At 39.5% G+C, this 14,976-nt stretch overlaps 1 long non-coding RNA gene across 1 annotated transcript in view; it reads right to left on the bottom strand.

The window, feature by feature from the left end:
* Window positions 1-8,834: 8,834 nt before the first annotated feature.
* The window catches only part of LOC106147806, a 20,876-nt gene continuing 14,734 nt past the window's right edge, over window positions 8,835-14,976 (bottom strand). Inside the window, exon 3 of the long non-coding RNA XR_001232781.1 lies at window positions 8,835-9,842. This is a non-coding gene — a long non-coding RNA (uncharacterized LOC106147806). The remainder of the gene's footprint in view (window positions 9,843-14,976) is intronic.

Genomic DNA, 14,976 nt, shown 5'->3' with positions numbered 1-14,976 from the left:
TCCCATAATGCTTTATTTTTTTATTTTAAAAAATAAAAGAAGAAAAACATATTAACAGACAGACATCCATTTATAAAATAGCATAAGAACAATACAAACAAAACAGAGTTACAGATAAAGTTGTAGGAAATTAACCATGGTCCCATAATGCTTTATACTAATTCCTTTTATAGTCCTTTGCATTCCGGATTAAAATTGTCTTTGTCTTTCCCACTCAGGAAGGCAGCCATTGCATCTTACATTCAACTCTGTATTGCCTGTGGCTCCTAGGAATACCAGTACTTTCTCATATCCAGTTTCATGGCAAAGGAATTTTAGCAGGTGCAAAGAACTGTCATTTTCATTTAAACTCACACCAGGCATAAACTTTTAAATTATATATTCCACATAGTAAGAACTGCATTCTTCCAGGCTTGATCTAGTACCTTGATAAGTTCAGTTTATTCTCTTTTTTCTAGTAAGGATCAACCCACTGCTTAATGTACACAATTCATTTTAATATACAGTTGTTGCTAGATATCACTGTTAAAACTGTGTCTATGGGTAAATCCCACAAATATCCAACTAAGGAACTGGCAAGCTGTGACATTTATTTAATACTTAGCTTGTCTTAATTTAAGTCTACTCTATAATTGTATTTCCTGTTTTCTTTCTTTGAAGTTATGCTAATCCTCAGTGTGCCTAATGCTTACCCTGCTATATACAAAAACAAAGGATAAATTTTAGAAGATAAAATCTTATGGAAAGAATTTCTTTAAGCCCTTGGTTACACTGTCTGCTTTTAAGGACCCAAGAGTACCCTCCATACTGCAGAGAAGTTTTCGTCAGTGACTGAAAACCAGGTGAAGACAAGTTTTATTCACATTGCCTAGGAAAATAAGTTAGCCATCCTATATGCAAATTTCAGTAGATATCTGGAAGTTTTACAAGGCTTTTTCTGGGAGTAGGGGACACAATTAGCAAAGCAACATGATAGCAGCTAATTAATAAACACTTCTTGAAAGACTATAGACAACAATTGACTGTTCTTTCATCCCGCAGATAGTCACTGAGCTCCTTCTCTGTGCCAGCCATTGTACTCAATAGTAAGAAGATACATATTGTCCTGCCTTTGCAAAGACTCTCAAATATGGAAATACCCAACAGTGAGCAAGACAAGCAAGTCATAATTAATTACAGCAACAGCAGCAGCAGCAGCAGCAGAACCATCAGATGCCGCAAAAGCAAGACTCTGTGGGAAGGAGGTACTTGGTAGCTTTCAACTAAGTGGTCAGTAGAGCCCCGCTGAGAAAGTGACAAGAAGGAGCCAGTCACATTGGGGGATGCCTTATATACAAGAAGCAGTTAGTGCAGCACTTCCAAGTTGGGATGTAGCTTTTCATTTTCAAAGGTGGAAAGAAGTCCAGAGAGCTGAGGGCTTGTGGGCAAGGTGGGGTGAGCTTCAGTGAAAGCTAAGAGCATCAGAGCATCTGGGGCTTGAAAGCTGGGTTTGGATTTCATTATGAGCACAAAGCAAGCTACTGGGACAGGGCACTGACACATGATTTCCATGTTAATGCAGCCAAGCGATAGTGTGAATGCTTCCTTCAAAACTTCTATGGAGTTTAGTTTCCACTGGCATGGTATTGGGAAGTGGAACCTTTAAGAAGTGATCTTGTCCTGAGAGCTCCACCCTTATAATGGATCCGGGCCATTATTGTAAGAGCCAGCTGTTACTAGCACTATTATAAAAGTGAGTTGAGCTTCCCCTGCTCCTACTACCATTTCTCACATGCTCTCTTGCTGTGTGATGCCTTGTGCAAGTGATGACCCAGCAAGAAGGAACCTCCTGGCCTCCAGAAGTGGGAGAAATAAATTTCCTTTGAAAATAAATTATGCAGTCTGTGGTATTCTGTTACAGCAGCAGATATATATATATATATATATATATATATATATATATATATATATATATATATCAGGGTTTTTTTGGTCTTTCACAGTTTCACTATGCAGTTCAGGTTGGCCTAGAACCCACTTTGTAGCCTAAGCTGGCCTTGAACTTGCAGTGAGCCTCCTGCCTCAGCCTCCTGGGTGCTGGGATTACAGTTGTGCACCAGCATACCCAGCAGTATGTCAACTCTTTAGGAGAAAGGATTGTAGTGGGGCAAGAATGGAAGGAAGAGGCCAAGAGAATGCTTCAGGAGTCCAGGCAAATGGAGTGGTAGTTTAATTAAAGTAGAAGTGGAAGTAGAGAAGAGGATGTATTTGTGGCATGTTTGGATTTGGAGCATACAGGTTTTGTTCATAGACTGGATGTGACAAGGGAGGAAAAATGAATGATCTAACAGAAGTCCGGTGGCTCTACCTGCGTGACACAAGCTTGTGGTAAGCCTGAGTCTCCAGAGATAACCTGCAGCAGGCTCTGCCCACCTCTCCATGTTGAGGAGATTCCAGGAGCGCTCCCGCTACCCAAGTCAGAACTCATTCTGTAGATAATTTAGGTAACAACTCAACATGCTTCAGTTTTTTTTTTTTTTTTTTTTTTTTTTTGTCATTTTGGAGACAGGGTCTCACTATGCAGTTCAGGCTGGCCTTGAGCTCACTTTGTAGCCTAGGCTGGTGTAGAACTTGCAACGATCCTCCTGCCTCAGCCTCCTAAGAGCTGGGATTACAGGCGTGTGCCACCACGGCCGGCACAAGATTCAGTCTCGTAAGGAAATTCTTACTAATTGTTCCACAAAGATTCCTGTAAGCCAGCAAGAGGATAAAGGCTTCTCTAAGAATTGCTTCTGATACATTATGTGGCACAATTCTTTGCACATTTCATATTTAGGTCTTCTACTATCTTAGCATTTCTATTGTCTGATATCTACTCTAGTTTTGCTTTGGGATGGAAAATATTTAAAATATTTAATAAGCTCCTATCTAGAATATATAAAAAGTTAAAGAGCCTCTCATGAATGTCTACTGGATAATAAAATGACAACCAACACAATAATCATGGGCAAAAGGATGGGATGGTCATTGCACAAAAGATATCCAACATCTACATCTGAACATTTATTTTATTCAATAAATGTAAAAGGATTCTTAACTCCACTATTAATCAAGGAATGACATACAGCTAGCATTATATAGATGTTAAAATGGTTAAAACATAAAAAAACAAAAACCAAACCAGTGAGAACTCTTTTTTGGGGAAGGGGAGATCTTTTCTGTTTTATTTTAAACATTAAAAAACTAACAAAACAATAATGAAGACAAACTTGTGTGCTCCCTAGTACCAGGGTAAATTGGTACAACCATCTTGGAAAGCTGTTTGCCATTATCAACTGAAGTTGGATTTAGTATACCCTGAGACCCAGGAATTTTATTTCTGTTCATACATTCAACACAGAAATGTGTCATATGTGCACCAAAACACATTTAAAAATGTTTATAGTAGCATTATTTGTAAGAGACAAATGACCAGTGACAGAATAAATTGTGGTGCATTCCTACAGTGCAGTACTCTGCTTCAGTAATAAGGAATGGATTCTTACTATGCAAAACTCTTTGTGAGATAAATCTCAGGAAGACAGTGTGGAGTGAAAGAAGCTAGAAAAATGCTTCTGTTTATGTAAAATCCAAACAGAAAAAACAAATTTTGGAGCTGGGAGTCAGATTTTTTGCGGCAAGAAAGGTAGTAGTGGCTGGAAGAGGGCCTACAGGGGTTTCTGAGGTGCTGGTTATGTTTTTGTTGTCTTTATTTTATTGGTGTTTTTGTGGGACAAGATCTTGCTATGTAGTTCAGATTTGCCTTCAACTCACTATGTAGCCTAGGCTGGGCTCGATCTTACAGCGATCCTCTGCTTGTCAGCCTCCTGAGTGCTGGGATTACAAGCATGCGCCATCACACCCGGCTGTCTTTATTTTATTCTAGGTAGTGTAGATAGTAGTTACTTTGTGGTGTTATATCAAGCTGTATGCTGGGGCTGGGGATTTAGCTCAGTGGCAGAGCGCCTATCTGGCAAGCGCAAGGTAGTGAGTTTGATTCCTGGTACCGGAAGAAGCAAAAATCAAGCTGTATGCTTATGACTTGTTCATATTTCTGTATTTTTTTTTAAACATTAATAGAATATTAAAACATGAGAGTACTTACTGAAAATTCTTTTAAAGTCAGTAATGATTGTTTCAATCATCTCTCCCCTGGGATCAGTTTTTCAAGTGTTTTGTTTGATCTCTTCCCTTTATCCTGTTGTACTTCGCTTCTTTGTCTAGCCCATCCATTTGCGCTTGAGGCTGAGGGTGCAGGGGCTGTGGGGGAGTGGCGTCCAGCAGCTCTCTGAATTGCAGGGCTAGTTTATATGGGAAGGGTGGGGAGCTACCTTTTATCTTGGATGCCCCCAAATATCAGAATGAGGGAGACTTCTCATTAGCGGTCTAGTTCTTTTCAGAGAGGTCATTTAATTTATTCAGCAGAGAACCCTACCATTTTGTGGGGAGGACCTCGAGATAATGTGTAGTTGTCTGTCAGTCAGGTGCAGGGGTAGGGAGGGGACTGAGGGAAAAGGGTGAGTGACTCTTCCAGATGAAGACCTTTGATTAACCTTCCTGGTTGACCCACTTTCCCACCCCTACTCTCTCTCACACCTTTTTACACTTCCGGTGCCCCGCTGTCCACGGCAATTTTCTCCCAGCGAATTCTAGATTGAAGTTCCTTTCAGTCTGTTTTAATCATTGCTACTTCTCTATTCATCTTTCAGAAATGTTTGAAATAAATCTCTCCTACTCTGGTGGTTCCCCTCCACTTAGTTCTCTGTGATATTATGGGTTTATATCTTTTCATTTCCCTTTATGTTTTATTACATTTGAGGAAGGAAGAGTGGTGTGTTCTCATTTGGCCGTTTCTGATCAAGATATTTTTTATTTGTTGCAGAACACATTCTTACGCTTTCTTTCCTGCGCTATCACGTTCTAATGTACAGCCCCCTTGAGGAATCGTATTTTACCACCTCTCACTTCCCTTTCCTGCTTCGACTTCTGATCTTTATCGTTTCCAAATTGTCAGGGTTTATGTCATTTACATTTTTCCTTTCATAAAATTAACTCTTTTGTTATTCTCTAAAGATGTCTAAAAACTGAAACCCCCAAAACAGCAAGTCACTTGACTGTGTCCATTTTAAAGGAAAGGCAATGCTGTGTCACTAAAAATCTTGCCACTCAAAATAAATGGTCTCAAGTGTCAAGGTCTGGTGGATCTCGTTAGTTGTTTTCCGCTGCTTTTATTCCTTCTGGGCCCCAATCAGATGTTTTCTTTCTTTTAAAATTCTTTTTTTCTGGGGAGAGAGTTGCTGTTTTACTCAGATAATTCTGGTAATATTTCTGAGTTCTTGTATATTTAAAGACATCTTTATTGATTCTTGATTGATAATTTGGTGGGGCACAGCCATTTTAAATTCAAGCAAATTTCTTTTCAAAAGTCGATGGCGTTGCTGCTGCTCTGGAATTTAGTGTGGTGATGAGAAGTCTAATGTCGGTGCGATTCCCATTCCTTAGAGATGATCTGTCTATTTTACCGGAAATCACTAGAAACTTCCTTTACCTAAATAACTTTTGTTTGTAGTTATGGACCTTTCCTTCATTCATTTTTCCCCTCCCCTTAAAGGGCCCTCTTATTCTTAGAATTTAGGATCTCCCTCAGTTTGGTGAAAGCTTATCCGTTATTTCTTTTGATAACTTGCTAGCTACTTGTTCCCCTTGAACTGGAAAAGAACACCTTGGATCTATCCTCCTGTTGCTTATCTTTTCAATTACAGTTCTATCACCTTGCATTTTTACTGTGCTCTAGGACCCAAATTTAATTACTGATATCACTGGCTTAGATTTTTGTCTCCCTTATTTTATTCTTTTGTCTCTACATATTTTGATCTGACACAATATTTTTTGTTTTGTGCAGCTTTGTAATGGTCTTGAATTTCTTCTCTTTATGCTAATCTTTCCTTCCCCCAGTAGATGTGACATCATTAAATGTTTTTGACATTACAACAGAACCATTTAAAAGGTTCTCTTTGGTTTCTTGAACTAACTTTGTGTTTTCTGGGGTCAGTTTTTCTGTTTATTTATCATAGTCATTCTCTTATTCCTTATTTTTTGCAGATATTTGGTAAATCATGGTCCCCAACTCATATTATTCAATGAATTAATTTATCAATGATTAGTATAACTATCTAATTGTTTAGGTTTTCTTGACATGTTTATCATTTATTGTAATTTTGAATGGAAAAGTTTTTCTCATTGCATCTTCTTAATGGTAATTGCTTAAGGCATATAGGAATCTTTGCAACTTTTTGATAGTTCTTTTTTTAAAAATCCAGACAATTTTCCATATCATCCCATTATTTCTATTACTTTTCTCATTGATTTTCTTAGTAAATTATCATAATGTCTTCAGATTCCTAAATTTTCTTTTTTAAAATTACTTTTCCTTTATTTCTGTTTTAAGACTTGTGTTGATAATTAAGTGCCTATCTTCAAGGTTCTGTGCTATGTGCAATATACTTAAGTAATAAGATGGAATAATTAATTATAATAATATTTTATATATAGGTCACTATCATATTATTTAGTATCAAATAGCAGCAACATAAGTGATGTGCAAACTTTTCCAGGCAAAGTAAATGCTAAGAAATAAAATTTAGCAATTCTCCATTGAATTTTGCTCTTCTGTGTATGGTTGATGTCAAAATGAAGCCACAAAATTATTTGAGTTTTGTTTGTTTTAAAATTGCTACTACTGTATTTCCTCTATAAATTTCAAAAGGTTAGAGATGGCAGTTTCAAATGGATCCTTTCTATTTTTTAAGGTTAGTCAGTTATTTTCTCTAGTAGTTCTTTATACTCTTTTCTAAAGGTGAAATGGGTAAAAGTGCCCCATAATCATTGTAAAGTAATTTGTCTCTTTTAAGTCTTCATCACAGTTATTGGATGGATGTACAGTCCTGCTTTACAGAAGAATTATAGCAAAAAAAGAAATGAACAGACAAAAAAATCTCAGCAATGAAAGGGCCAAACTTTAATGAAGCAGAACTTGATCTTTTTGTTTTATAATTAGAAAATGTGTTTGATTATATATACTTAATATTCAGGTATGCTTTTTTTTTGGGGGGGGGTGTCCCAAACTTTGTGAAAATTATCTACTGTCTGTTTCATGAGTTTACTATATAAGATATCTCATTAATTTTCACTATGTCTGTTACTATAAAATGTGGAATAGAGCTGGGGATATAGCTCAGACACACAGCACTTGTCTGGCAAGTGTGAGGTCCTGAGTTCAATTCCCAGTACCCCTCCAAAAAAAGTGGAACAAATATAATTCTTATTTGGCAAAGGGAAAGCCATAATTTCACTGGAAAAAATATAGTCAGTCAGTCATATTTCAAGGATTAGAATGATTTTTAAGTTTTTCTAATCCTGATATGCACAATAAAAACGCATACATTTATTTTCTTTTTCACTTAGACTACCAATGATTTCATAATATAATCTGGAGCTCAATTTGCTCCAGATAATTTGGAGGTTCTTAGCCGGCATATGGACATTCTAAATTTGCCTGTGCTTCAGTTTCTGTTGTATATTGTCCCTCTCTCTGAATTTCTAATGTAATTCATATTTGTAAATTTTATTTTTTGTACTGCTTCAAGCCATTTCATGTCATTGAGGTGATATCAATGGAAGGAGAGGGGTGAGAAAAGGTAGGATGAGAAGGAAAAGGAGTGAGAGATGGGAAAATAGGAGTTTATATATTATTTTAAACTAGAATTTTCTGTTTTCTGGATAAAATTTAGCTATGGCTTAACATGGATTTGGAACAGCTTATCTTCTCCCTCTTCTCTCTCTCTCTCTCTTTTTTTTTTGTGTGGTCTTTTTTTGAGACAGGGTCTCCCTGTGCAGTTCAGACTGGCCTTGAGCTCACTTTGTAGCCCAAGCTGTCTTGAACTCTCAATGATCCTCCTGCCTCAGCCTCCTGAGGGCTGGGATTACAGGTGTGTGCCACCACGCCTGGCATCTCTCTCTTTTTTGTACCGGGAATTGAACTCAGGACCTTGCACTTGCCAGGCAGGTGCTGTGCCACTGGGTTACATCCCCGACCCTTCTCTTGTGTTTTGTTCCAAATACCCTGACACTCGTCAGCAGAGGTAGGCAGCTCAAGTAGTTTCTATTAACTTATGTCAATGAGTCCTGTGGACAGTTATTGCCATTACATTATCAGCTCCATTGTTTTTGATAGGAAGAGCATCACTCAGAAGCCCAGAGACCAGTGTATTGTTCACACAATTGTCCACAGTACATAAATGACTAACCGATCCCTTGGGTGGAGGAGGGAGGAAGGAGACTGGCCGTGTCAGGAACTCTCAGTTCTTCTATGGATGGGAAAGTACTTTGCTTTTTGAGTCAGGGCAGTAATCCCTCGTCTCCCCTCACACCCAGTCCAGGTACGAATGCACAGTATGGCCCAGTCCAGCCTGCTCTGGGTTCCTCCCAGAAGCCAGCCCACGTACTAATCTTTCCTGCATTGGTTATTCTTCAGGAAAACAGGTTTTGCAGATTTGCCCACGAGGCAGTTCATGTTCTTGTCTGTCAGTACATTAACTCAGTCTTTTTAAAAAAATTACTAGTGTGTTGGCTATAAAGGGCTCTGCTTATCCAATAGCTCAGCAAGTGAAAGACAAACGACTTTACAATGGGATGTTAACAAAGGGTTCAGTTACATTTATTATGTATTTCATGATCAATTCTTTTTCGTTAAAGTTTGTTTTTGATGACATTAAAATATTTATAATAAGTCTGTTTTTATTATTGCCTTTAAAGATTTAAAAATCTAAGTAAAGTGAAAAAGTAGTACCCTTTGCAACTGTGTTTATGCTGGTCACAATTTATTGTCTGTAGGAAAGTCTTAAAAGCAGGTGGTTTATGAGGAATGAGAGAGAACTTTCCTCTTCAGCCCTTGTTGGCCTGATTGATCTTATCTGCAAATTTCACTCATAAATGTCAGAAGGGAAAATCAAAACAGTTATTAGCTTAGGCCCATGGGTGGGTAAGACTTGAAGTTGCCATGACCTCCTGATCTCCTTAACCTTGACTGAGGAATCACCTTGCAGACATTTTGCTCGGTGGTGTTGCCCTTGGTACATGAACATCGACACTGACTCCAGAACATTCAGCGAAGGCCTGTAGATGTGCAGGATAAATGCTCTGTGCACTGCTCAGGCAGTGGCTGGAGAAACAGAATGTGCTAGAATCTGCAAGGAGCTTGGTTCTGTGAAGATGTCACCCCGTATAGCTGTCCAAGGCTGGAAAGAAAAATTGATCCAAACAAATTCTCACACCACTGTCTCGCTTTGATTGTGTGTTTGTTGTTCAGGGGTCAGACCTCCTGCTGGCCAAACCGCAGAGGTCCACAGGGGTTTCTCCAGGAGTGTCCAGTGTGCCTCTGTTTCCTTATTCAGCACAAAGGCTGTTTCTGATTTCTAGGCATGGCTTCTCACCATCTGTTCCATGCTGCAGCTGCTGCTGTTTAATTTTGTTATAGACCTTATTACTATTGTTGATTCATCATTACATAATGTTTTATTTATATTCACAAAAACTCAATACCCCGTTGTTGTTCTTTTGAATAGAAGGCGGATTGGGTGGGGGGGGGGCATACGGCAGATGCATGGAAACCTCTGGATCCCCTGGAGAGGGAAGTTCAGAGTTGAGAAGGGGCCAGTGATTTTCTGCTTCACCTTCAAGGAGGAGCATCTGTCTGTGTACGGTTGGAGTCCAGCTTCATCAGAACCCTCTTTAAGGATAAGTGATGTGGAGGACTTGAGGAATGTCTGGAAAATAAAACTAGTGAGTTTCAGAAGTCATTTGATAGGGACCATGTATACCAGGGATGTTGTACTCTCTGAAAAATGCACGTCTTTTAAACTTTCTTTACCTACTTCTTTGGACCTCGTAGAATTTTGGAAACAACTTGCAGTGATCTTTCTGTTTTTAAAATTTTTTATTAGTATATGTTTGTGATATGTAATGAATATATTAGCAGATATACATATTACATCTTGATCCTTTTTACTTCCCCCTCCCCACACCTCTCAGTAACCTTTCTAGTAGGAAAAATGTTTCTTTAAGATGTGCTTTTAATATTGTACAACACAGTTCATCAATATCATTGATTACGAGGAAGCTCATGAAAGTTTATATTTCTGGGGCAATGTGAAAAAGTAAAGCATCTTGTTTTCCACATTGTCTTTACTTTTGTCAAAAAGTCTTTTTATAGTTTGTAACTACTGAAGCCCTACAACAGCATTTGGATTTTGCTTCTAACTGCTAACATCCTAGGACATATGCAGGACTTACAGAGTAGGGGCCTTACACCAATGAGAGGAAAGAATCAGGTATTTACCTAATTTGTAGTGAAGTTTTGTTGAAGAACAAGAGTCAGAATTGTAAATTGCAGTATATCAATTCAAAAATTGAGGTATACCAGGAAGCCTTCTTTTAGGATTTTCTTCCTGAACAGGAGTACTCCATTTGAATACTGCACCAGGGGCCAGGAATGCTCTAGGCACTGACTGTCTCAGAACACAGTGAAACCTATTATCATGTCTGGAAGGTGGTATTCTGTCCTTGCCAACCTGGTTGAAGCTGACATTATAATCAGCAGTAGGTGTGGTGCTGGGGTTTGGTGGCAGTCCTACTCTCAAAAATGCCAAGGGCAGTTGGAGGCATGATGGGGACCACCGTGTGGGAGCAGAGTGGTCACCAGCCACTTGCATTTCTTGGCAAGTTTGCTTTCTCATTGAGCCATCCACTGTTTTCCACATCACCTCTTAAGGTTACTTTTGGGAAAGAATTTGGTTTACATCTTGACTACATGTAATAGTTTGCTTAGTGCCAATTGTGTGCCAGACACGGGCTATAAGCTTTTTATATGTTATCTCTGATTCCGGTAATGACCCCCAGAGCCACACCGTGTCCTCTAGCTTCATGGACAATAAGGCAAAGGCTCAGATACTCATCAGCTGTGGCTGGTATCACGGGATGAGCAATCGAAAGAACAGGGCCTCCGTCTAAGTCTGCCATCCTCCTGCCACTAGACCATTCTTAGCCTCCTGCCTTGGTTTTATGAGCTGAGCCAGGGAGCTCAACCTTTTTTTTCTAAAATTCTGAAACTTTTTAAAAAAGGGCTTGATAATAACCTAACATGAGCAAAAACAAAGAAACAAGCAAATAAATAAAACCTTGCTAAGTCAGCCAAATATTTAGGTTTTAGGCTAGAGATAATGGGCTTGCTTCCTTCAAGAAATAGGATCTGAGGGAGTTGGGGGTGGGCAGCTGAAAAGCATGTGCTTTGCATGTGCAAAACCAAGGTTAATCCCAGCACTACCACTGCCAACACACACAGAAAAAGTCAAAACTAAGGGGGCGGGGGAAGAACCAGGATGTGGGGAAGGAAGGGTACATTGCATGGAAGAGAAACTTAGACTAACATAAGTGAAGTGGACTTGACGGGAAAACTGTAGTGCACCCTGGGTGACGGTTCCATCACAAAGCACTTTTTAACGGAGTAATTGAATGAACTTTGCATAGGCGTGCATGTTAAGATCCTGTCCCCGCCTCAGGGTACTCTGACTGACATGGCTAGATGAGTGCAGTACACAAAGAAAACAGAGGGGAACAGTCAATACAAGGCATGGACATGGCCCACTAGTATCTGATTCAGGTCAGAAGTGAATGTGCCTTACTGGTGATGGGCTTGATTAAAGTGAGTAGCTGGGGAGCGGAAAAGGTGGACAGGTTATGTGGAACAGTATCAGAATTTTCACAGCCACCATCCCCACCTAGGCTGCTGCCTAGAACATGTGTGGATTCATCAGTAGGAAAAGTGACCTCCTTGGTAGAGTGGCTGCACTTCTAGGTTCTCGCTGGGTTCGCTGCAGTTCGTGGCATTTTTCATCATCAGGTTTATTTACTTGACATAAAAATTACCCTCTAGCTTTTTCCTTAAGGTTCTTTGGGTAAACTTGGTTTCTCATCAGGCCCCCAGTGCATGGTCCCACCACTCAGGCCCCACCTGTGTCGCTTTGGGGGCGGCCCTTTCTGAGCATCTCCTTTTTGCTCCTTCAAGTTGCAAGCAGATGTGGATGACAGAGAGGGTAAGGAGCTAGCAAGGCAGGACAGCTGGGGATCGTTAACAACAATCAAGGAGCAGCATTAAAAGGCAGCAGGGGTGAGGTCTTGGTTCTTATGTTGGCCTGCCTGAGGAAGCCATCTGGACAGAGGAAATTTGCCTTAAACCTTGGCAAGAAAACTTTGTTCTGTTTGAACTTTGTTTAAAGCCCCAGAGTGGGTGATCATTTTGTTTAAACTTTCCTTAAAACAAAGAGTGGGAGATCACCCTGCAATTAACAACAGGAACCTTCTTCCCCTCTTAACAGACTTGATAGAAAAAAATGTGAGGACTGTTCTGACATCCATTAATGTGGTGCAGTTAGCAGGGCAGAAGAAAGATGCAGGCGAGTAGGATTTTGCAGTCCCAGGAAAGTTAAGGTAAGGTAATGTAATAAGGGAATAATCACATTATGTGTCATCCGTGTTTGGTTGGATTTTTTGGGAACTATTTGGGAACTAACCCCATTGACTGCTGAGGGCTTATGCCTGAGGCTACCTTAACAGTAGCAATTTAATTTTCAGCATAATTTCGTGTGTTCACTATTCATCTTTGCACTTGTATTCACACAGTGCTCACGAATAATGAGTGCTGCCACTGTGTCCTAGGGTGACTCAGTAGCGAAGTGCCTCCTTTCAGGCGTGAAGCAGAGCTAGGAAGACAGCTGCTTTTCTCCTAGCCTTGACCACTTATTTAATGTAATTCAAATGGTAGACTTCAGCCTACTTCCCAGAAAGATTACTAATGAAGGAAGAAGTATTCTCTTTAAACCCAAAGGTTACCAATTACATCGTTGTATTAATGTCATCTAGAACACATATCTTTTGTACACCGGCGTAGGTATATATGGCGACCCCATATGAAAGTTTTCCAAAGAAAACCGAGTGGCTGGCTGGTGTAGGCCTATGGCAGAACCTGTAGGCTCACCTTGCACAAAATCAACTTCCTTTGGGATTTTGGGCGAGGCCCTTTCCATTCTGGGCCTCACCTTCTGACATTGTGAAATGTCTGTGTGGCACTAAAGTTGGTGTCTACATGGTCTCATGCTCGACAGTTTTCTGATTGTAAATAGAAGCTGAAGCCCACCCAGCTGACCTGTGGGCAACTGTGCTGCCCTTCTACCTTCCACAGCATGTCCCCGCCCTGTCCGGAGCATTTTGTCCCTACCTGTCTTCCACCTTATAGTCCTCCCGTTCTGCTTGTGTGATTTCTCTTCTGGACTAGCCATCAGGCCTCTTAGTGTCTCTTCTGCCACAGCCTACATTTCTTTGCTGCTGCCAGTTTGCCCTTCCTTGCCTCTTTGATTAGACCCTAAGCCTGTGGGGCAGGGGAGTCATCACGTATTCTAATGGGCATCTGTGTCTAGCACAGCAGCTACCTTTTGGAGATAGATGGGATCCAATAACCATTTTTTTGAATAAAGAACAAAAAGAAATACATGAATGAATAAAAAGAGGAATGAGTGAGCTCTTTCCTCATTTATAAGCATTCCTAAGAGGTGAGTTTAAGGAATCCCAGTAGAAAGAATTGCTGCCTCCCCCTCAGCCTGATATAGCTGCTAACATTGCACAGATTTTGGACGAACATGTGAAAATAGTCACCTCATTGCTTCTTCACCATTAAATATAAAAGAGTGGAAGCTGCATGGATTTCCTCACAAATGGTCACGGCCATTGTAAACTAGAAATACTTTCTGTCTTCTAGCAGATAGGGCTGTGAGTAGCAGAGTTTTCTGGAAGTCATGGAGGCCTACAGGTAGAAGATCCACCGGCTCCTAGCCAGATTTTCTGGCCTGGCAACTCTTTTCTATCTGAAGAAGCTTTCATTTTCTTTCTGGCTGTCTGTTGTCACATCTTGCACAAGTCAGGCGTGTGGATAGTTTCCCCTGGTAGTGCAAATGCCGGGATGCTCTGTAGAGATAAATAGAGTTTGGGGTTCCTGCTTGATTTGCTGTCATCCCTAAAACTGACCTGCATCATCCACTCTAGTACCCAGATTTATAATCAGGTAGATCCTTAATTATAGTCCATATTAATTAAAAATAATTAGACTTTGTTGCTGATGAAATTTATGAAATCAATACTTATGTATCGATCATTTTATTTCATATGGATTAAAACTTAGATACTGTATATGACTTTTTTGTGTTCAGTCAAAGACAATTTATTAATTACAAAATAAGTAAGACAAGTGTGAGCCTGTATGTATGCTACATATTAAAAACAAAACATATCTATAAAGTGTCAGCATATTCTGCTCAAGTAGTTGGCCCCTGGAAGTCCATTCAAGTAGTTTAAAATGCCAGCACAAGTGTGTGCGTGAAGATGTCCAACACAGCATTGTTTATAATAGCAGGAAACTTACAACAGTCTAAATAGCTAACATTAAAAGAATGAATAAATGATGACATGGACTTCTACTAAAAAGGAATAAAACTGTAAAAAAATCTTTACAGCTGTTTCTTGATATTAGTGCTGATAATATATTAAATATAAGAGCAATATATAAAGCTCAGCAAGGCATTAACTATTCTAATCATTCTAATGTCTAAATGTAGAAAAACACAGTGAAACATTAGGATTGTCTGGGTGGTGAGATTATGGGTTTTTAGCTTCCACTCACATTCTGCAAAATTTCTCCAAAGGTGGAGCATATGTTTTATAAACATATGCTTGTCAGTGTGGAAGCATTATCATACAATTCTTGCTAGGAATTTCTGAGTTAATTGTATTTTCTTTTTTTTTTTTTTTTTTTTTTTTTTTTTTTGTTTCACATTGAACACCCAAATTCAAGAT

The sequence above is a fragment of the Chinchilla lanigera genome, unplaced genomic scaffold, assembly GCF_000276665.1.
Source record: "Chinchilla lanigera isolate Chin_1 unplaced genomic scaffold, ChiLan1.0 scaffold00010, whole genome shotgun sequence".
In the NCBI taxonomy this organism is placed as follows: domain Eukaryota; kingdom Metazoa; phylum Chordata; class Mammalia; order Rodentia; family Chinchillidae; genus Chinchilla; species Chinchilla lanigera.
This window is presented reverse-complemented; position numbering and strand designations above follow the sequence as displayed.